General features: G+C 38.4%; 1 protein-coding gene across 2 annotated transcripts in view; it reads right to left on the bottom strand.

Moving 5' to 3' along the window:
- The window catches only part of CENPT (centromere protein T), a 1,372,670-nt gene that overhangs the window by 771,470 nt on the left and 576,549 nt on the right, over nucleotides 1-24,651 (bottom strand). The gene's annotated exons all lie outside the window — the stretch shown is intronic.

Here is a 24,651-nt window from a genome sequence, read left to right as displayed (position 1 = left end):
TCCTATGCAGCACATGTGCTCTGCATAGGCGAGACCAAAAAAAAAAGGGCTGGTAAAAGCCATATCCTGCCGAAGGCAACAGGAAAAGGAATTTTGCCATAGAGAATACAAAGCTGAACTGGACCTAAAACAGGCCAAGGTGAGTAAAGGCTCATTATTGTAAGGCTGAGCCTGAGAAGGCCATCCAGCAACGCAGAAGCCAATGAAAAACATAGTCCCGAAGGGAAATTAAGCTACATAAAGCATAAGGTCCAAAATTGTGAACCAACAATAAATAAGCCAATAGGAAGGAGAGGAAAATGAAATAAACACAATATATATTTATATGAGGAACAGCAGTTCCACAAAAATCAGGATTCAACAAAACTGAAGGAACAAGAAGGGCATCACTTGTAAGCCCTGAGTGAAAGGAAAAACAAGTGTCAGGACAGAGTCCTGAGCATATATGCAAAACACATTAGGTCTAAGAATTTACGCACTGCAGTAAAAAGACAAGAACATCATCTAATGAAGATAGGAACTCCAAAAGTGACTCCCTTGACTATAATAGAATCGTGAAGACCAGGCTATACGAAATTGTATAGAACAAACAAACTTAACCATCTAAGAAAGTACACCAAAGACAGACCGATTGGTTAGAAAGCAATAGTATTGTATTAGTTTTGTATTTATCATTTGTAAAGCGCTGATTTCGCTCCAGAAGAAGCCTCATGTCGCTGAGCAGAGGATTAGCCGGCTTCAGTTAACATGGTTAACCAGAACGGAATAGTTAAATGAGAGAGGAGCACAATGAATCCGAGGATGCAAAGATCCAGGTTTTCAGAACTTTCCTAAAGAGAGTTTCTGATGTAGTAGCTCTCAAATGACTGGGTAGAAGGCGCCAGGGGTTGGACAGGGATTTAACCCCTTTGTCTTGCATCTGAAGGAGAAGGGTTTGAGAAGGTTTGCAGATGAGGATCTGAGCAGGTGGGTAGTAACATAAGGTGTATATTTGGATATTATATATTTTCGCCCTAAAGATCTGAAAGCTCTAAAGGTAATTAACCGGATTCATATAGTACTCTTTTCCGGATAGGTAGCCACTGAAGGCTTTTGAGGCCGAAGAGCGGTGCAGCAGTTTCAGTACAAGCCATGCGCCTGTGTATTGTACTGTTTGCATTTCCTCAGCCCAATTTATTTGTGCATGCATACAAGCTGTCACAATAATCTAATCTTGACTTCATCAGTGCTACTGCCACTGTTTTCCTTGCGGAGTAGGAGATGAAATCAAAGAACTTTTGTTTAGAGATTTGATCAAATAGCAACATCTACGTGCCAACAACTAGTGCTTGCGGCCGAAAGGATAGAGGACTATCACATTTTACTCTGAGGGTTTTTCCACCTCTACAGTATAGAGTGGGGGAGGGATATCATTAGGCCCTTTCTTAGGCGAGAAATCAAAAGACACAGATGATGGACCGAATAAAGAGCAAATCAAACATTCACCCCCAATCAAGAGATCTGGGTTACATCCATCGTTCTTTTGCTCAACATGAAAACCCAGTTAAGACCCAGCCATATGCAAATCAGTCTTAACCTGTGTCTCATGGGAACTCTGTCAGGTGGAAAACAAAAACTTTATGAAGCTGTGGGACATGGTGTTTGAGAATGAATTCATAAGCTGAACAATTCTGTTTCCCTACTTCTGCAATAACCACAATATCCATGGAATTTGCTAACTGTAGAGGCCCCTCTGCCACAAGCTATATCTGTAGCATTAATGCTATTTGCCCCCCAAAAACTATTTTTTGCTTTACCCATTTGTATTCTTGACTAAATATCCACAAAAACTACAAGAAAATCATTCTAATATTGGCAGGGAAGATCTGCTCCTTTTCAACCAAAATGGTTAGGCGTGTGAGTCCATCTCAAAATTAACAAAATAAGCCAAAATAGGTTTTTGTCTGTACCTTTTTTGCACAGAAAAAGGCCCCACAAAAGAAATACATTACCTTCATCTGACTAATCTGGTCACAGTGATGAATACGGTTTGTAATTTGTCCATAAATCAATGAAACTCAGAGCCAACAAATGAGCTTTCCTAATTCATATATTTTCACTTTATATTGACTATCAATTAATAATTAAAATTATGATGAATAGAAATTAGGACATGTGAAAGCAATACCTTTAATGTTCATAAATCTGCTCTATAATCAGTTTGGGATAAGGGTAATTTCTAGAACAATAATGCCTGATTCTACCCCTATGCCCGATTCTACCTAAACTCTAAGGAAGCTTTTTTTAAACATATTTTTGTCAACACTGACTTACAATCGAAAGTCAAAAGTATAGAACATTTCAATACAAAATAGCAAATGAGGTAACATCTTGAAGTCCCACATTTGTCCTGATTAAATTGTGAGTGAATTTATTGCACATGACAGGAAATGCACAAGAGTGCAAGAGTCAAAAGCACATAAAAGAAGCTTGAACTCAGGTTGATTTTTGGGATGTGGGCAGCTGTGGTATTTGGGTATGCTGTCTACCCAAGAAAACCTTATAACCTGATACCCATCTGTAAACTAGACACCGTGTAGATTCCAGTTCACAGTGGGTTGCATAGATATCATCACTTATGCTCACTCATATTGCCCTGCAAATATTAACATTTGGGTGAAATAAATACTGATTTAGGAGCACACTTATGTGGTTGAAGGTTCCAGTTTTTTTAATGAACAGCAACATTTCCATCTCCCAGCGCTGCCAAAAAGAACCACATATGCACAAAATGGCCTTTCATAACGGAGAGAAAAATGGCAAAACATTAAGAAGTCACTGCAGCATAAATGTGGTCTTCACACGGTAAAGGCTTGACCTATCCCTCTCTCATGCATTGAATCACAAAAATATGAGGGTAACATTTTTATCAGACAAAGTGTGGGAAAGTTTGATGTGAGGACTTTTGGAGTTTGAAGGAAGTTTGAGAATTTTCTATCACAGAAAATTGAAGAAATTGTATTTTTTTTTACCCAAACTTTGACATTTGCATTGCATTTTGGGAAGTAAATGTGCTGAGATTCCGCAAGCCACCCCTTTCTGGATTCCCCTAGATCTCAAATTTTCAGAAATGACTGCGGGTGGTAGGTTTGCTTGAGTGCCAGTTAATTTAAGGTCCAAATAACACACCCACCCCTCATTGAAGCTTCTGTCACATTCATTTCCTTCTTTCGAGTGAGTGGAATCCTAATCATTCACATTACAATAGCCTCCATACAACCAGAACTTGAAATCATTTTCATCCAGTTTTTAAATTAACCTTCTGAAGTCTTTGAGTATTGCGTAGCGTTGAGATGGGAAAGTCCACTTACATGGTATTACAGGCTTGCACCCCACCCCCATCAAAAGATTATCTGGCACCCTGACTTTTTTGGGGCCTACCAAACAACAATTATGCATGAGCATTGAGGTCTAGGCTTTTCATCACTGATCGATACCCATATCCTAGCTCTTTCCTTCAGAGGAGGGCAAAAAGCATGCTCTGTAATCAACATGGGACTACTGCCTTAGTCCTGGGTTATAAATGTTGAGCAGCAGTGGCAGCATACCATTTCCCTGATTGTTATTACTGATCAGATATTTTTCTGTTCAGGGATATGTTGGGTGCTTATGGGCCCCAAACGTGTAAAGTTCCAATTGCATGTAATGCTGAGAACACTGTGTTGTCATGCCCGGAGTGTCTAGTATGGTTGGTGACAGATAGCCAGACCCAATATTGTTTGTAAGCGTGTGGCTGCAGAGACCAGTAATATCCATTTAGTTAAAACCTAGCTCAAAATGTAAGTACAGCCTCCACAGGCAATGGAAATGTACTCCTTGCGTTCCAGAGGCAAAGAGTGTAGCCTAGACAATGAAGTATGAATGAGGGGATCAGGGCTGCCTTATTTAATTGTGACCTCTTAGCTGGGACTTGATGAGTATCATTTACCCGAGTACTTCCATTTAGGTTGAACATGGAAATGAGTCTACACACTGCATGGTTAAGGAGGCAGAATGTTTTTGGCAGAGCCTGCCCTTTGTCTTCTCAGTGCAACTCCAGATGGCCGATGACAGCCAGGTGGAGAGTCTTGAGACTTCATTGTGCTCATGTTTTGGGTACTTGAACTGGAGCCAGCGTCATCACCTTTGATAAACAACATCAAGCTTTGCAAATAGAGATCCAAGACACCGCACTGGAAGAGAATGCATACTAGCAAATGGACCTTGGGGTGCTGCCAGATCTGCGTTACTCCCACCCAGAGCCACTATACTCAAGCACAAAAGCGGAAATTCTGAAAAGGAAGAGTTGTCACAATGCACTGCTGGGAGAAGAATTACTCGTCCATGCTCAAGGTGCCAGCTGCAGTACTCTTGTGTGTTATTTAATCCATTAGGACAAAAGCACCCTAAAGGACATTAGTAGTGAGTTGTACGATATTTCTAAACAACATGTATATTATTGTTACAAGTTTCATAAAGCAAGTGTGAAAGCAAGGGTTCAAAGTTTCAACCAATAAATTTCCAGATTCCCGGGTCTAGTAATACGTTGGTCCGTATTTTAATTTCAACTCTCAAAGTTCAGTCCAAGTTCAAATTCATAGATCCAGAGTCACAATTCCATCCAAAATGCTAGGTGCAATGTTCAAAACAGTATTAAACTTCCAAGGAAAAACAATCACTGCAGCCAACACGTGTTTCGTAGGGCATTAATCTCATGCCACATAACTTCATCAGGGCTGCAAGCCAAAATGAAAAAAGTAATAATGAATATACTGACACTAATCAAACCAGAAAAGTATCTAAAATCAGGTCACCACCTAAGTGCAAGGAAGACATAGTACCCTCAATCTTGTGACACATTAAAATTACAAAAAATACATTATGTGACAGTCCCGGTGTCTGATAAGTAAAGTCAACAAAACAGTCTGAAAATATTGCCAAATTCAGTAAATATGATGGTAAGTTACCTAATGGACAGTAAAGTTTCCATCAATTTCAGACTCCTACCATGACGGATATTTAAATCTAATTAACAATGTCTGGAACGATATATAGAGGCTCATAGTTCTGTCACCACTTTTCAAGAATAAAAATTCGATTATTTATCAAGCAATGTGTATACCCTAGTATTGTTACTCTATCTTGTTTTATAAAGGTCTCCAGACTAAGTATGACAGCAAATAGTTAATCAAATCTCCTGAAAAGATAGCTGTATTACCTTTATTCTTATCTTGATTTTCACGTTTATTTTATCATCAATCGGTTCTGCGCTTCGCAGGAACTAAAATAATGAGCCAAAAGGTTAGACTCCTATTTGTTAAGAGCGAGATAATACTACGTTCAATAACCAATTCCCCTTACCTATTTTGTCAGTAAAGACGTGTAGTAATCTCATTCCGTTATAACTGGTCTCGTAATCTACACCATATCGTCAATACAGGTTCTAAAAGTAAGAGAACCAAAATTTCAACGTCCCACTCTCGTGTGTTATTATACAGGTATCAAAATTCTATATACGTGAAGGCTCCCTTACCTGTGTCCATATATCTAGGACTCCGTATATTTACTCCTGGCTCTATCGAATGTCGGCGTTTGTTGTAATCGCCATTTTGCTTAAGTACCCGGTTATTTTCTCTTACTGCCTAGAGCTGCTTAGCGCGATATCGCCGCCATCTTAGAGTGGCTAATTGTGTGTGTTAGCAATGTGTATTTGCATATTCACCACAATGTTTAGCGGAGAGGGCTATACTTTTCATGCTCGTGCTGTTAAAGTTCATCTGAACGAATAAATAAAGGCATCACTGTAAATTATATATAGCGAGCCATTTATTCGAAACGCGGCATATTTACGGCCGCCATGTTACTATGGGCTAAGTTTACTTTCTATTAGCGCAAAAGTGTAAACTGTCCACTGCCACCTTCGTGTAACTATTAAATAACTGGCGGTGCAATTATATTGCTGAAAATATTATCAATCATCATTATTGAAAAAGTGGGGAGGGGAATGGGAGAAATTTTAATCACTAAAAATCTGTCTGCTAAACAGAAACTCAAAATTTATATTTCTTGCATAATCACGTAGGGCATAATTGCAGCCTGCCCTAATTCAAATATAATCTTAATTCATAACATCAATGTAATTTAGCATTCCTGATTTCTGCTAAAACAGGTATTACATTAATAAGTGGTGGACATTGCATTGAGCTTCCATGTCATTCCTGTGTATTTAACCACAATACATAATCATTTGAGAGAGTAGTGGCATTGGCATTCAAGACCCCCAAGTATCACCTTATAAAGTATCCAGCTAGTGTAAAAAGATAACAATTATACAAGATAAAGAGCCAGATCACTTATATTAACAGCAAAAAAAGTCAGATTGTATTATAACTAATCTCCCAAAAAATACTGTAATTCTGTATCGATGTTGAGCCCATCTTCCACAGCACGAAGGACCATAATCCATCGTGCCTCTCTACGTCTCAGTTTTAATAGTCTGTCTCCTCCACGTCTATCCAGAACTACATGTTCAATCCCATGATATGAAAATTTGTGATTAACAGAATCAAGTCTATTTTGAATAGCATGTGAGGCTATGGGGTACCTTGTGTCACCATTCTTAAGTGCCCGGTAGTGTTCCACCATCCGGTCCTTAAGCCTTCTAACCGTGCTTCCAACATATATCTTACCACATAGGCAAGCTATAACATAAATTACAAATGTGGTTTCACAGTTAATGAAAGATTCAATGTGGAAAGTGCCTGTGTCGTTGTATTCGAATTTCAAGACCTTTCTTTTAGCCCACCAACATGAGCTACAATTTCCACAGTAGTGGAAACCTTTCGGACGAGTTCGTAACCAATCACTTTGTCCCTGATGTGGAATTAGTTTAGGATAGCTTGGGCTTACAATATTGGCAATAGATAATCCCTTCCTGAAGGTAATGCCTGGCCTTTCCGTTAGATAAGACTTAAGATCCTTATCAGAGTGTAACATATGCCAATATTTCCTCATGATACTATAAAGTTTATTGCTTCCAGTACCAAAGTTTGTAATCATTCTGAGCTTTTGAGTATTACCCCTAGTCTCACTTTTATTCTTAGGTCTCAATGTTACATCTCGTTTAAGTTTCTGTACTTTGTTAACAGCTTTGTTAACAATTGTGCTCTCATAGCCTCTGTTTTTAAACCTCACTACCATGTCTGTAACATTCGCTTCAAAGTCTGTATCTTTGGAGCAATTTCTTCTTGCTCTAATCATTTCCCCATAGGGGATAGAATTGATCTGGCTCCTGGGGTGGCAACTGTCTGCTCTGAGTAGTGCATTACAGCTGGTCTCTTTACGAAATATTCGACTGTACAGTTTATTTCCATCTACGAATAGTTCTATGTCAAGAAAGGTCAATTTCTCTTTGCTATACTGTGTTGTAAATGACATGTTTAAATCATTGGCGTTAAGGAAAGTAAAAAAGGACTCCAGCTCTTCTGTCGTACCTCTCCAAAATAGTAAACAGTCATCAATGAATCTACCCCAATAGTATAATAGGTCTATCCATTGGCTGCCCCTGGGACCCCAAATCCACTCCGCCTCCAGTCTCCCCATAAAGAGGTTCGCGAAGGACGGAGCAAATTTGGATCCCATAGCAGTCCCAGTCTTTTGCTTGTACCAGGTAGATTCAAAGAGAAAGTAGTTGTTCTCCAGAACCAGTCTCGTCATCTCTAGTAGCATAGATGAGTGGTCCAAATATTCAGCTGATCTGTTGTTCAAAAAACTCTCTATGGCTAAAATGCCTTTTTCATGTTCAATATTTGAATACAATGATACTACATCCAAAGTAGCCAAAATCATATCACTGTCCCATATCACATCATTCATTATATTGAGGACATGTTTAGTGTCCTCAATATGTGATGGTAGGTTCCGTACAAATGGTCTCAGATATGAGTCTACAAATTGAGACAACCTTTCCGTGGGCCCTCCAATACCCGAAATAATCGGTCTCCCGGGTGGTCTATCTCTATCCTTGTGAACTTTGGGTAAACAATACATACATGGGGCTCTGGGTGATTGAATTTTAAGAAAAAGATATTCATCATAATTCAATAAACACTTATCATACCACTCTTTGAGTTTCTTGTTGATTTTGTCTTTAACTATCTCTAAGGGATTACCAGTACCTTCTCATAATATTTATTGTTTCCTAGTTGAGATAGAACCTCATTATTGTAATCAATACGGTTCATAACGACAATGTTGCCACCTTTGTCAGCACTGCGTATTATTAGGTCAGGATGGTCAGTCAGTTGTCGAAGCGCCTCCCTTTCTTCTGTTTTTAAATTGTCTGGAAAAGTTTTCTTGTGATACCGCTCTTTCTTAATCATTTTGTCAATCTCAAGAGTAACAGCTTTATAAAATGCATCAATAACATTGCCCGTGGATAGGTGTGGTGTCCATTTTGATTTGTCTTTAAACCCACTCCCTGGTGTGGCACCAGGATTAATCTCAAGATCTCTCCAATAAAGAATTCATAGTCACTGGGTCATCCTCTGATTCAGTAAGAGATAACAATAATCTTGTATCATGCAAGTCTTGGATAGTGATATCTGTAAGTATAGGTTTATTCACAGGAATTACCCCGACATTATCTTTTTGAGAAAAAAACTTTTTCAATTTCAGCAAACGAGCAAATTTGTACAAATCAACTTTCGTCTCATACCAATCTATATTCTTGGTTGGACAATATCCAAGTCCTTTTTTAAGCACATTATTCATACTTACAGACAATTCAACAGAAGATAGGTTGATCACATCAATCTCATTAGTTACTGAAATCATTTCCTCCATGACCTGAGTCTCTCTCTCATCCCTGGGGCCACTTCTCCTGCGTCTGCCACGGCTCCCTCTCCTTGTCTTATTGTTTGTGTGTTGCCAAATCTTCCTCCTATGTCTCGACTCCCTCTTTTGAATCTCTGTACCTCTACTAAAAAATTGTTATTATTCGTGCATCTCCACTTGGGGCATTGGAAGCATCTGTAGTACCTCCATCAGTAGATATACTGCTCGAAGAAGTATTTACAGCTGAGCTAAGGGGTGTAATATTTCTCCTGTTCCCTGGCCCTTTTTGAAAAAGGTAATCAAATTTACGCGCAAAGGTAAACACCCTACCAGCTGTATAATCCTGTTCATCTCTTTTTAGTTTACGCGCTTTTCTCCTCTTGATATCTGCCTGAAGATTGGTCAAAATCTCATCCAACATATTATAGTTTTTCATAGTTGCCTCAGGTAGATTCAATAGTTTAATTTCATCTTCACATGTTTTGATCTCTATAAGGAGTTTCTCAATTTTGCGTTCCGCATTATCAATCAGTATCCTTATCAAGTTACAGGAACTAGTGGTTAACTCATGCTCCCATTTGTCCAATAAATCAGGCTCTAAGTCTTCATATGTTGGCATTATAGTTGATCTCAGACCTCTCGGAATGCGGTTCAAATTAAGATATTGTTTAAGTGTTACCGCATCCCACCATTTATTAAGCTCAGCTCTCTTAAGCTTCTCTAATTTGATGAATTTGGCTCTAAGACCTTCCTGTTTTGCTGGTGTGGTAGAGGCTACTGCTACATTAACAGATGAGCCAGTACTAAGATTTTTGAATAAATCCAATGCTTCTTGTTCTCTATTCATGGTTAATCCAATAGCCACTGGCGGCAGCCCAACCCAAGTAATAATTAAACAAACTAGTTAGGTAACAGGGAGATAGGGCGCACAGCTAAGAGTATGGCTCAAGTGTAAAGTTCAAAGGTATCCAAATTAATTGCTACTAGGCTGGAAAAGGGATGTTACCTGTACCCCTTAGGTATCCTGAACTAATCCAAGATAAAACTTTATAAATATTCCTGCCGAGCAATAATAGTTATTGTACGATATTTCTAAACAACATGTATATTATTGTTACAAGTTTCATAAAGCAAGTGTGAAAGCAAGGGTTCAAAGTTTCAACCAATAAATTTCCAGATTCCCGGGTCTAGTAATACGTTGGTCCGTATTTTAATTTCAACTCTCAAAGTTCAGTCCAAGTTCAAATTCATAGATCCAGAGTCACAATTCCATCCAAAATGCTAGGTGCAATGTTCAAAACAGTATTAAACTTCCAAGGAAAAACAATCACTGCAGCCAACACGTGTTTCGTAGGGCATTAATCTCATGCCACATAACTTCATCAGGGCTGCAAGCCAAAATGAAAAAAGTAATAATGAATATACTGACACTAATCAAACCAGAAAAGTATCTAAAATCAGGTCACCACCTAAGTGCAAGGAAGACATAGTACCCTCAATCTTGTGACACATTAAAATTACAAAAAATACATTATGTGACAGTCCCGGTGTCTGATAAGTAAAGTCAACAAAACAGTCTGAAAATATTGCCAAATTCAGTAAATATGATGGTAAGTTACCTAATGGACAGTAAAGTTTCCATCAATTTCAGACTCCTACCATGACGGATATTTAAATCTAATTAACAATGTCTGGAACGATATATAGAGGCTCATAGTTCTGTCACCACTTTTCAAGAATAAAAATTCGATTATTTATCAAGCAATGTGTATACCCTAGTATTGTTACTCTATCTTGTTTTATAAAGGTCTCCAGACTAAGTATGACAGCAAATAGTTAATCAAATCTCCTGAAAAGATAGCTGTATTACCTTTATTCTTATCTTGATTTTCACGTTTATTTTATCATCAATCGGTTCTGCGCTTCGCAGGAACTAAAATAATGAGCCAAAAGGTTAGACTCCTATTTGTTAAGAGCGAGATAATACTACGTTCAATAACCAATTCCCCTTACCTATTTTGTCAGTAAAGACGTGTAGTAATCTCATTCCGTTATAACTGGTCTCGTAATCTACACCATATCGTCAATACAGGTTCTAAAAGTAAGAGAACCAAAATTTCAACGTCCCACTCTCGTGTGTTATTATACAGGTATCAAAATTCTATATACGTGAAGGCTCCCTTACCTGTGTCCATATATCTAGGACTCCGTATATTTACTCCTGGCTCTATCGAATGTCGGCGTTTGTTGTAATCGCCATTTTGCTTAAGTACCCGGTTATTTTCTCTTACTGCCTAGAGCTGCTTAGCGCGATATCGCCGCCATCTTAGAGTGGCTAATTGTGTGTGTTAGCAATGTGTATTTGCATATTCACCACAATGTTTAGCGGAGAGGGCTATACTTTTCATGCTCGTGCTGTTAAAGTTCATCTGAACGAATAAATAAAGGCATCACTGTAAATTATATATAGCGAGCCATTTATTCGAAACGCGGCATATTTACGGCCGCCATGTTACTATGGGCTAAGTTTACTTTCTATTAGCGCAAAAGTGTAAACTGTCCACTGCCACCTTCGTGTAACTATTAAATAACTGGCGGTGCAATTATATTGCTGAAAATATTATCAATCATCATTATTGAAAAAGTGGGGAGGGGAATGGGAGAAATTTTAATCACTAAAAATCTGTCTGCTAAACAGAAACTCAAAATTTATATTTCTTGCATAATCACGTAGGGCATAATTGCAGCCTGCCCTAATTCAAATATAATCTTAATTCATAACATCAATGTAATTTAGCATTCCTGATTTCTGCTAAAACAGGTATTACATTAATAAGTGGTGACATTGCATTGAGCTTCCCATGTCATTCCTGTGTATTTAACCACAATACATAATCATTTGAGAGAGTAGTGGCATTGGCATTCAAGACCCCCAAGTATCACCGTATAAAGTATCCAGCTAGTGTAAAAAGATAACAATTATACAAGATAAAGAGCCAGATCACTTATATTAACAGCAAAAAAAGTCAGATTGTATTATAACTAATCTCCCAAAAAATACTGTAATTCTGTATCGATGTTGAGCCCATCTTCCACAGCACGAAGGACCATAATTCATCGTGCCTCTCTACGTCTCAGTTTTAATAGTCTGTCTCCTCCACGTCTATCCAGAACTACATGTTCAATCCCATGATATGAAAATTTGTGATTAACAGAATCAAGTCTATTTTGAATAGCATGTGAGGCTATGGGGTACCTTGTGTCACCATTCTTAAGTGCCCGGTAGTGTTCCACCATCCGGTCCTTAAGCCTTCTAACTGTGCTTCCAACATATATCTTACCACATAGGCAAGCTATAACATAAATTACAAATGTGGTTTCACAGTTAATGAAAGATTCAATGTGGAAAGTGCCTGTGTCGTTGTATTCGAATTTCAAGACCTTTCTTTTAGCCCACCAACATGAGCTACAATTTCCACAGTAGTGGAAACCTTTCGGACGAGTTCGTAACCAATCACTTTGTCCCTGATGTGGAATTAGTTTAGGATAGCTTGGGCTTACAATATTGGCAATAGATAATCCCTTCCTGAAGGTAATGCCTGGCCTTTCCGTTAGATAAGACTTAAGATCCTTATCAGAGTGTAACATATGCCAATATTTCCTCATGATACTATAAAGTTTATTGCTTCCAGTACCAAAGTTTGTAATCATTCTGAGCTTTTGAGTATTACCCCAAGTCTCACTTTTATTCTTAGGTCTCAATGTTACATCTCGTTTAAGTTTCTGTACTTTGTTAACAGCTTTGTTAACAATTGTGCTCTCATAGCCTCTGTTTTTAAACCTCACTACCATGTCTGTAACATTCGCTTCAAAGTCTGTATCTTTGGAGCAATTTCTTCTTGCTCTAATCATTTCCCCATAGGGGATAGAATTGATCTGGCTCCTGGGGTGGCAACTGTCTGCTCTGAGTAGTGCATTACAGCTGGTCTCTTTACGAAATATTCGACTGTACAGTTTATTTCCATCTACGAATAGTTCTATGTCAAGAAAGGTCAATTTCTCTTTGCTATACTGTGTTGTAAATGACATGTTTAAATCATTGGCGTTAAGGAAAGTAAAAAAGGACTCCAGCTCTTCTGTCGTACCTCTCCAAAATAGTAAACAGTCATCAATGAATCTACCCCAATAGTATATATGGTCTATCCATTGGCTGCCCCTGGGACCCCAAATCCACTCCGCCTCCAGTCTCCCCATAAAGAGGTTCGCGAAGGACGGAGCAAATTTGGATCCCATAGCAGTCCCAGTCTTTTGCTTGTACCAGGTAGATTCAAAGAGAAAGTAGTTGTTCTCCAGAACCAGTCTCGTCATCTCTAGTAGCATAGATGAGTGGTCCAAATATTCAGCTGATCTGTTGTTCAAAAAACTCTCTATGGCTAAAATGCCTTTTTCATGTTCAATATTTGAATACAATGATACTACATCCAAAGTAGCCAAAATCATATCACTGTCCCATATCACATCATTCATTATATTGAGGACATGTTTAGTGTCCTCAATATGTGATGGTAGGTTCTGTACAAATGGTCTCAGATACGAGTCTACAAATTGAGACAACCTTTCCGTGGGCCCTCCAATACCCGAAATAATCGGTCTCCCGGGTGGTCTATCTCTATCCTTGTGAACTTTGGGTAAACAATACATACATGGGGCTCTGGGTGATTGAATTTTAAGAAAAAGATATTCATCATAATTCAATAAACACTTATCATACCACTCTTTGAGTTTCTTGTTGATTTTGTCTTTAACTATCTCTAAGGGATTACCAGTTACTTTCTCATAATATTTATTGTTTCCTAGTTGAGATAGAACCTCATTATTGTAATCAATACGGTTCATAACGACAATGTTGCCACCTTTGTCAGCACTGCGTATTATTAGGTCAGGATGGTCAGTCAGTTGTCGAAGCGCCTCCCTTTCTTCTGTTTTTAAATTGTCTGGAAAAGTTTTCTTGTGATACCGCTCTTTCTTAATCATTTTGTCAATCTCAAGAGTAACAGCTTTATAAAATGCATCAATAACATTGCCCGTGGATAGGTGTGGTGTCCATTTTGATTTGTCTTTAAACCCACTCCCTGGTGTGGCACCAGGATTAATCTCAAGATCTCTCAATAAAGAATTCATAGTCACTGGGTCATCCTCTGATTCAGTAAGAGATAACAATAATCTTGTATCATGCAAGTCTTGGATAGTGATATCTGTAAGTATAGGTTTATTCACAGGAATTACCCCGACATTATCTTTTTGAGAAAAAAACTTTTTCAATTTCAGCAAACGAGCAAATTTGTACAAATCAACTTTTGTCTCATACCAATCTATATTCTTGGTTGGACAATATCCAAGTCCTTTTTTAAGCACATTATTCATACTTACAGACAATTCAACAGAAGATAGGTTGATCACATCAATCTCATTAGTTACTGAAATCATTTCCTCCATGACCTGAGTCTCTCTCTCATCCCTGGGGCCACTTCTCCTGCGTCTGCCACGGCTCCCTCTCCTTGTCTTATTGTTTGTGTGTTGCCAAATCTTCCTCCTATGTCTCGACTCCCTCTTTTGAATCTCTGTACCTCTACTAAAAAATTGTTATTATTCGTGGCATCTCCACTTGGGGCATTGGAAGCATCTGTAGTACCTCCATCAGTAGATATACTGCTCGAAGAAGTATTTACAGCTGAGCTAAGGGGTGTAATATTTCTCCTGTTCCCTGGCCCTTTTTGAAAAAGGTAATCAAATTTACGCGCAAAGGTAAACACCCTACCAGCTGTATAATCCTGTTCATCTCTTTTTAGTTTACGCGCTTTTCTCCTCTTGATATCTGCCTGAAGATTGGTCAAAATCTCATCCAACATATTATAGTTTTTCATAGTTGCCTCAGGTAGATTCAATAGTTTAATTTCATCTTCACATTCACATGAATTAAGATTATATTTGAATTAGGGCAGGCTGCAATTATGCCCTTCGTGATTATGCAAGAAATATAAATTTTGAGTTTCTGTTTAGCAGACAGATTTTTAGTGATTAAAATTTCTCCCATTCCCCTCCCCACTTTTTCAATAATGATGATTGATAATATTTTCAGCAATATAATTGCACCGCCAGTTATTTAATAGTTACACGAAGGTGGCAGTGGACAGTTTACACTTTTGCGCTAATAGAAAGTAAACTTAGCCCATAGTAACATGGCGGCCGTAAATATGCCGCGTTTCGAATAAATGGCTCGCTATATATAATTTACAGTGATGCCTTTATTTATTCGTTCAGATGAACTTTAACAGCACGAGCATGAAAAGTATAGCCCTCTCCGCTAAACATTGTGGTGAATATGCAAATACACATTGCTAACACACACAATTAGCCACTCTAAGATGGCGGCGATATCGCGCTAAGCAGCTCTAGGCAGTAAGAGAAAATAACCGGGTACTTAAGCAAAATGGCGATTACAACAAACGCCGACATTCGATAGAGCCAGGAGTAAATATACGGAGTCCTAGATATATGGACACAGGTAAGGGAGCCTTCACGTATATAGAATTTTGATACCTGTATAATAACACACGAGAGTGGGACGTTGAAATTTTGGTTCTCTTACTTTTAGAACCTGTATTGACGATATGGTGTAGATTACGAGACCAGTTATAACGGAATGAGATTACTACACGTCTTTACTGACAAAATAGGTAAGGGGAATTGGTTATTGAACGTAGTATTATCTCGCTCTTAACAAATAGGAGTCTAACCTTTTGGCTCATTATTTTAGTTCCTGCGAAGCGCAGAACCGATTGATGATAAAATAAACGTGAAAATCAAGATAAGAATAAAGGTAATACAGCTATCTTTTCAGGAGATTTGATTAACTATTTGCTGTCATACTTAGTCTGGAGACCTTTATAAAACAAGATAGAGTAACAATACTAGGGTATACACATTGCTTGATAAATAATCGAATTTTTATTCTTGAAAAGTGGTGACAGAACCATGAGCCTCTATATATCGTTCCAGACATTGTTAATTAGATTTAAATATCCGTCATGGTAGGAGTCTGAAATTGATGGAAACTTTACTGTCCATTAGGTAACTTACCATCATATTTACTGAATTTGGCAATATTTTCAGACTGTTTTGTTGACTTTACTTATCAGACACCAGGACTGTCACATAATGTATTTTTTGTAATTTTAATGTGTCACAAGATTGAGGGTACTATGTCTTCCTTGCACTTAGGTGGTGACCTGATTTTAGATACTTTTCTGGTTTGATTAGTGTCAGTATATTCATTATTACTTTTTTCATTTTGGCTTGCAGCCCTGATGAAGTTATGTGGCATGAGATTAATGCCCTACGAAACACGTGTTGGCTGCAGTGATTGTTTTTCCTTGGAAGTTTAATACTGTTTTGAACATTGCACCTAGCATTTTGGATGGAATTGTGACTCTGGATCTATGAATTTGAACTTGGACTGAACTTTGAGAGTTGAAATTAAAATACGGACCAACGTATTACTAGACCCGGGAATCTGGAAATTTATTGGTTGAAACTTTGAACCCTTGCTTTCACACTTGCTTTATGAAACTTGTAACAATAATATACATGTTGTTTAGAAATATCGTACAATAACTATTATTGCTCGGCAGGAATATTTATAAAGTTTTATCTTGGATTAGTTCAGGATACCTAAGGGGTACAGGTAACATCCCTTTTCCAGCCTAGTAGCAATTAATTTGGATACCTTTGAACTTTACACTTGAGCCATACTCTTAGCTGTGCGCCCTATCTCCCTGTTACCTAACTAGTTTGTTTAATTATTACTTGGGTTGGGCTGCCGCCAGTGGCTATTGGATTAACCATGAATAGAGAACAAGAAGCATTGGATTTATTCAAAAATCTTAGTACTGGCTCATCTGTTAATGTAGCAGTAGCCTCTACCACACCAGCAAAACAGGAAGGTCTTAGAGCCAAATTCATCAAATTAGAGAAGCTTAAGAGAGCTGAGCTTAATAAATGGTGGGATGCGGTAACACTTAAACAATATCTTAATTTGAACCGCATTCCGAGAGGTCTGAGATCAACTATAATGCCAACATATGAAGACTTAGAGCCTGATTTATTGGACAAATGGGAGCATGAGTTAACCACTAGTTCCTGTAACTTGATAAGGATACTGATTGATAATGCGGAACGCAAAATTGAGAAACTCCTTATAGAGATCAAAACATGTGAAGATGAAATTAAACTATTGAATCTACCTGAGGCAACTATGAAAAACTATAATATGTTGGATGAGATTTTGACCAATCTTCAGGCAGATATCAAGAGGAGAAAAGCGCGTAAACTAAAAAGAGATGAACAGGATTATACAGCTGGTAGGGTGTTTACCTTTGCGCGTAAATTTGATTACCTTTTTCAAAAAGGGCCAGGGAACAGGAGAAATATTACACCCCTTAGCTCAGCTGTAAATACTTCTTCGAGCAGTATATCTACTGATGGAGGTACTACAGATGCTTCCAATGCCCCAAGTGGAGATGCCACGAATAATAACAATTTTTTAGTAGAGGTACAGAGATTCAAAAGAGGGAGTCGAGACATAGGAGGAAGATTTGGCAACACACAAACAATAAGACAAGGAGAGGGAGCCGTGGCAGACGCAGGAGAAGTGGCCCCAGGGATGAGAGAGAGACTCAGGTCATGGAGGAAATGATTTCAGTAACTAATGAGATTGATGTGATCAACCTATCTTCTGTTGAATTGTCTGTAAGTATGAATAATGTGCTTAAAAAAGGACTTGGATATTGTCCAACCAAGAATATAGATTGGTATGAGACAAAAGTTGATTTGTACAAATTTGCTCGTTTGCTGAAATTGAAAAAGTTTTTTTCTCAAAAAGATAATGTCGGGGTAATTCCTGTGAATAAACCTATACTTACAGATATCACTATCCAAGACTTGCATGATACAAGATTATTGTTATCTCTTACTGAATCAGAGGATGACCCAGTGACTATGAATTCTTTATTGAGAGATCTTGAGATTAATCCTGGTGCCACACCAGGGAGTGGGTTTAAAGACAAATCAAAATGGACACCACACCTATCCACGGGCAATGTTATTGATGCATTTTATAAAGCTGTTACTCTTGAGATTGACAAAATGATTAAGAAAGAGCGGTATCACAAGAAAACTTTTCCAGACAATTTAAAAACAGAAGAAAGGGAGGCGCTTCGACAACTGACTGACCATCCTGACCTAATAATACGCAGTGCTGACAAAGGTGGCAACATTGTCGTTATGAACCGTATTGATTACAATAATGAGGTTCTATCTCAACTAGGAAACAATAAATATTATGAGAAGGTAACTGGTAATCCCTTAGAGATAGTTAAAGACAAAATCAACAAGAAACTCAAAGAGTGGTATGATAAGTGTTTATTGAATTATGATGAATATCTTTTTCTTAAAATTCAATCACCCAGAGCCCCATGTATGTATTGTTTACCCAAAGTTCACAAGGATAGAGATAGACCACCCGGGAGACCGATTATTTCGGGTATTGGAGGGCCCACGGAAAGGTTGTCTCAATTTGTAGACTCATATCTGAGACCATTTGTACAGAACCTACCATCACATATTGAGGACACTAAACATGTCCTCAATATAATGAATGATGTGATATGGGACAGTGATATGATTTTGGCTACTTTGGATGTAGTATCATTGTATTCAAATATTGAACATGAAAAAGGCATTTTAGCCATAGAGAGTTTTTTGAACAACAGATCAGCTGAATATTTGGACCACTCATCTATGCTACTAGAGATGACGAGACTGGTTCTGGAGAACAACTACTTTCTCTTTGAATCTACCTGGTACAAGCAAAAGACTGGGACTGCTATGGGATCCAAATTTGCTCCGTCCTTCGCGAACCTCTTTATGGGGAGACTGGAGGCGGAGTGGATTTGGGGTCCCAGGGGCAGCCAATGGATAGACCATATATACTATTGGGGTAGATTCATTGATGACTGTTTACTATTTTGGAGAGGTACGACAGAAGAGCTGGAGTCCTTTTTTACTTTCCTTAACGCCAATGATTTAAACATGTCATTTACAACACAGTATAGCAAAGAGAAATTGACCTTTCTTGACATAGAACTATTCGTAGATGGAAATAAACTGTACAGTCGAATATTTCGTAAAGAGACCAGCTGTAATGCACTACTCAGAGCAGACAGTTGCCACCCCAGGAGCCAGATCAATTCTATCCCCTATGGGGAAATGATTAGAGCAAGAAGAAATTGCTCCAAAGATACAGACTTTGAAGCGAATGTTACAGACATGGTAGTGAGGTTTAAAAACAGAGGCTATGAGAGCACAATTGTTAACAAAGCTGTTAACAAAGTACAGAAACTTAAACGAGATGTAACATTGAGACCTAAGAATAAAAGTGAGACTAGGGGTAATACTCAAAAGCTCAGAATGATTACAAACTTTGGTACTGGAAGCAATAAACTTTATAGTATCATGAGGAAATATTGGCATATGTTACACTCTGATAAGGATCTTAAGTCTTATCTAACGGAAAGGCCAGGCATTACCTTCAGGAAGGGATTATCTATTGCCAATATTGTAAGCCCAAGCTATCCTAAACTAATTCCACATCAGGGACAAAGTGATTGGTTACGAACTCATCCGAAAGGTTTCCACTACTGTGGAAATTGTAGCTCATGTTGGTGGGCTAAAAGAAAGGTCTTGAAATTCGAATACAACGACACAGGCACTTTCCACATTGAATCTTTCATTAACTGTGAAACCACATTTGTAATTTATGTTATAGCTTGCCTATGTGGTAAGATATATGTTGGAAGCACGGTTAGAAGGCTTAAGGACCGGATGGTGGAACACTACCGGGCACTTAAGAATGGTGACACAAGGTACCCCATAGCCTCACATGCTATTCAAAATAGACTTGATTCTGTTAATCACAAATTTTCATATCATGGGATTGAACATGTAGTTCTGGATAGACGTGGAGGAGACAGACTATTAAAACTGAGACGTAGAGAGGCACGATGGATTATGGTCCTTCGTGCTGTGGAAGATGGGCTCAACATCGATACAGAATTACAGTATTTTTTGGGAGATTAGTTATAATACAATCTGACTTTTTTTGCTGTTAATATAAGTGATCTGGCTCTTTATCTTGTATAATTGTTATCTTTTTACACTAGCTGGATACTTTATAAGGTGATACTTGGGGGTCTTGAATGCCAATGCCACTACTCTCTCAAATGATTATGTATTGTGGTTAAATACACAGGAATGACATGGGAAGCTCAATGCAATGTCACCACTTATTAATGTAATACCTGTTTTAGCAGAAATCAGGAATGCTAAATTACATTGATGTTATGAATTAAGATTATATTTGAATTAGGGCAGGCTGCAATTATGCCCTACGTGATTATGCAAGAAATATAAATTTTGAGTTTCTGTTTAGCAGACAGATTTTTAGTGATTAAAATTTCTCCCATTCCCCTCCCCACTTTTTCAATAATGATGATTGATAATATTTTCAGCAATATAATTGCACCGCCAGTTATTTAATAGTTACACGAAGGTGGCAGTGGACAGTTTACACTTTTGCGCTAATAGAAAGTAAACTTAGCCCATAGTAACATGGCGGCCGTAAATATGCCGCGTTTCGAATAAATGGCTCGCTATATATAATTTACAGTGATGCCTTTATTTATTCGTTCAGATGAACTTTAACAGCACGAGCATGAAAAGTATAGCCCTCTCCGCTAAACATTGTGGTGAATATGCAAATACACATTGCTAACACACACAATTAGCCACTCTAAGATGGCGGCGATATCGCGCTAAGCAGCTCTAGGCAGTAAGAGAAAATAACCGGGTACTTAAGCAAAATGGCGATTACAACAAACGCCGACATTCGATAGAGCCAGGAGTAAATATACGGAGTCCTAGATATATGGACACAGGTAAGGGAGCCTTCACGTATATAGAATTTTGATACCTGTATAATAACACACGAGAGTGGGACGTTGAAATTTTGGTTCTCTTACTTTTAGAACCTGTATTGACGATATGGTGTAGATTACGAGACCAGTTATAACGGAATGAGATTACTACACGTCTTTACTGACAAAATAGGTAAGGGGAATTGGTTATTGAACGTAGTATTATCTCGCTCTTAACAAATAGGAGTCTAACCTTTTGGCTCATTATTTTAGTTCCTGCGAAGCGCAGAACCGATTGATGATAAAATAAACGTGAAAATCAAGATAAGAATAAAGGTAATACAGCTATCTTTTCAGGAGATTTGATTAACTATTTGCTGTCATACTTAGTCTGGAGACCTTTATAAAACAAGATAGAGTAACAATACTAGGGTATACACATTGCTTGATAAATAATCGAATTTTTATTCTTGAAAAGTGGTGACAGAACTATGAGCCTCTATATATCGTTCCAGACATTGTTAATTAGATTTAAATATCCGTCATGGTAGGAGTCTGAAATTGATGGAAACTTTACTGTCCATTAGGTAACTTACCATCATATTTACTGAATTTGGCAATATTTTCAGACTGTTTTGTTGACTTTACTTATCAGACACCGGGACTGTCACATAATGTATTTTTTGTAATTTTAATGTGTCACAAGATTGAGGGTACTATGTCTTCCTTGCACTTAGGTGGTGACCTGATTTTAGATACTTTTCTGGTTTGATTAGTGTCAGTATATTCATTATTACTTTTTTCATTTTGGCTTGCAGCCCTGATGAAGTTATGTGGCATGAGATTAATGCCCTACGAAACACGTGTTGGCTGCAGTGATTGTTTTTCCTTGGAAGTTTAATACTGTTTTGAACATTGCACCTAGCATTTTGGATGGAATTGTGACTCTGGATCTATGAATTTGAACTTGGACTGAACTTTGAGAGTTGAAATTAAAATACGGACCAACGTATTACTAGACCCGGGAATCTGGAAATTTATTGGTTGAAACTTTGAACCCTTGCTTTCACACTTGCTTTATGAAACTTGTAACAATAATATACATGTTGTTTAGAAATATCGTACAATAACTCTTATTGCTCGGCAGGAATATTTATAAAGTTTTATCTTGGATTAGTTCAGGATACCTAAGGGGTACAGGTAACATCCCTTTTCCAGCCTAGTAGCAATTAATTTGGATACCTTTGAACTTTACACTTGAGCCATACTCTTAGCTGTGCGCCCTATCTCCCTGTTACCTAACTAGTTTGTTTAAGTAGTGAGTTGTATACAGACTGGCCTATACGTTACAGAACCAGAGAAGCTATGATGCACAATATTACAGTGAGCTTGCACCAGTTCCAGATTTCCACCTGAATATTAATGTGTTTTTAGAACTCCATAGCACCCATAGCTCCATCTAGCTGATAAGTACTGATATGTGATTTACAAAGAAAAGCACAGCGCTGGACAGTACTTATTGTTTGAGTTTCTACCCAACACCGCCTTCCCTCAGAATAACTCCCTCGCAGTACCCAGGGATTCCAGCGTGGAAAGGGTGTATTTGGTACACAGGTTGCAGTTCTGTAGTAGGTCAGGCCCCAGGACATCGGTGGAAAAGGCCCCCACCCCAGAGTTTGTGGTCCAGTAATACCAGCTTGCTTACGGACCCAAAAGAGGTCTGGCACCTAACCACAACTCTAAAATTTCACATTGTATTATAAACTGATCCATGATTTTAAACTCGGTCATAGGCATTTATAGTCTGAAAACTGCTATGCTACCAGCATTTAAGGATGCCTTATCTATAATGTAAGTGGGTGCAATGAAGTTACCAGCTTCCATCAACCGCCAGCCAGCTATCGTTTTAGGTGCACCACGAATTTCTGTTAGGAGAGTCGGCGATCTGCTGACTATGCACACAGAGCTCAAACTGCACAAGGCAAGCAGCAAATTTGGGTAATCTTGGATCTGCTGGTTTTGTTGAGGGTGTTTCTTGGCCGAATTACCTACCAGAGACAGTATGTCTCTGCAAGCCTTAGACTGCCGATCTAAAGACGACTCATGTCAGGGACATTGCAAAGGCAGCCATGACACCAGTTTCAGAAGCTGCTTGGAGTCCTAGAAGATGGATTCATGTTGTAGCTCCAAGAGGCCATGTCTCTTGGTGAACCTGGACAGCTCGGCAGCATTGTAAAATTTGTGAGAGGCTTCTGATAAGGTGTACTGCATTTGCCATTTTACACGTGCTAAATCACATGTTGACCTCGATTCCATGCAATGCTCGGATCTTCCATTTTGTTGCATCGCACTTCCATTTTGTTCTGCCTTGACCTGTAGTTACACTTCAGCAGTAACATAAACATGTTTTTCACGTAAACCAGTACAAGCTGGTGCGAGGCATCTCGTGAGGATGCCTCGTGAGGTTATGTTGTACCTTCAGCATGTTTTTCGTGCATTCTATGCTTATCTCTAGGACAGAGGGAGGATGGCTGTGCAAAGGTCCAAGGCTGGAGAGATAGGGAAAGGAATGTCTTTTGCCTCGGCACAGCCCAAACAGAATCTGGCCAGGTCTGTCTGGGTGAGGCTGATGCAGAGAGGGGGCCAGCACCTGTGAATAGATGGGCAAGAGCGCCTGCTAGAGTCTTCTCGAACATGTTGATTTAAACTATAAAAAGCGGTGTCTGTGGGGTGGAGCTCAGGAACTCAGTCTTGGAGTGGACGCACTCACGGGACAACTTTGGTGCCCGAAGAGAGTACTCCCTGAGCCCCGGTCTACGGGTTCCCGACTTGGTGTTCAGTGCTTGGCCAGGGATGTTGAAGTCTCCGGTGCTGCAAATGAATCTGGTGAGGTGCTTTGTACATTAACAGTTTATATTCCTGTTTTCACAGTTTCATATTTATGTATATAGTGTGGTGTATTCATTGTTTATTGCCTTTCACTCGGTGCCTAAGAATTTATTAGTTTCAGTGACTTATTGCCTTTGCCTACAATATAAATAAAGCTCATTTTTACCTCCAGTGGAGTGTTGGAGTTTCTATGTGAGTAAGTGGTGTGCGTAAGTTCAGATTACGCAAGTGGGCAAAGCAATACATAAGGTTAACAATCATTTTTTCTCTTAGAAACCCCAGTGCTTACAAAACATCACACTCAGTCTTTCCAAGCCTGTGCCCTAAAGCACTCTCCCTTGTCGAAGATTTGTATACAATACTCCTGCAATGTTTTTGAGAACGATCTAAAAAGATCCCACGAGAAAGAACATTTATTTATTTCAATGTGAACGTATCCATAAACTACATTTACTTCCCATAATTATTCTACCTTTGAGTCCCTGCTGAACCTCTTACATTTGCGTCAACATTCTTGAGGTAATCTTTAACATCATTTATGTGACTGATCTCAGCATACAGATACATTTGAATATGTGTTCAAACGCAAATAGACACAGGAATGTACAATTTGAAAAATGTGCCATCACCTTTACTCTGTAAGGCCGTTTCATACCCTTTGGACCTGTGATCCAGTCAAATAAAATGAAACACATAAAAAAACTAAAAATCAATTACACAACATTTATGAAAAGCTGAATTGGTAATATTTACACAATAGCAGCTTGGTCAAATCTATTCTCAGATTCAGTCAAACCTGAATTACCAGAAAAGAGGGTGGTATTTAAAAAGCCAATAAAATAAAGGGTTACAATTGTTCTTTAAGAAAACAAAGAAG

This window comes from Lissotriton vulgaris, chromosome 12, assembly GCF_964263255.1.
Source record: "Lissotriton vulgaris chromosome 12, aLisVul1.2, whole genome shotgun sequence".
NCBI classification, from domain to species: Eukaryota; Metazoa; Chordata; class Amphibia; order Caudata; family Salamandridae; genus Lissotriton; species Lissotriton vulgaris.
Note: the sequence above shows the minus strand (reverse complement) of the source record. Positions and strands in the feature narration are given on the sequence as shown.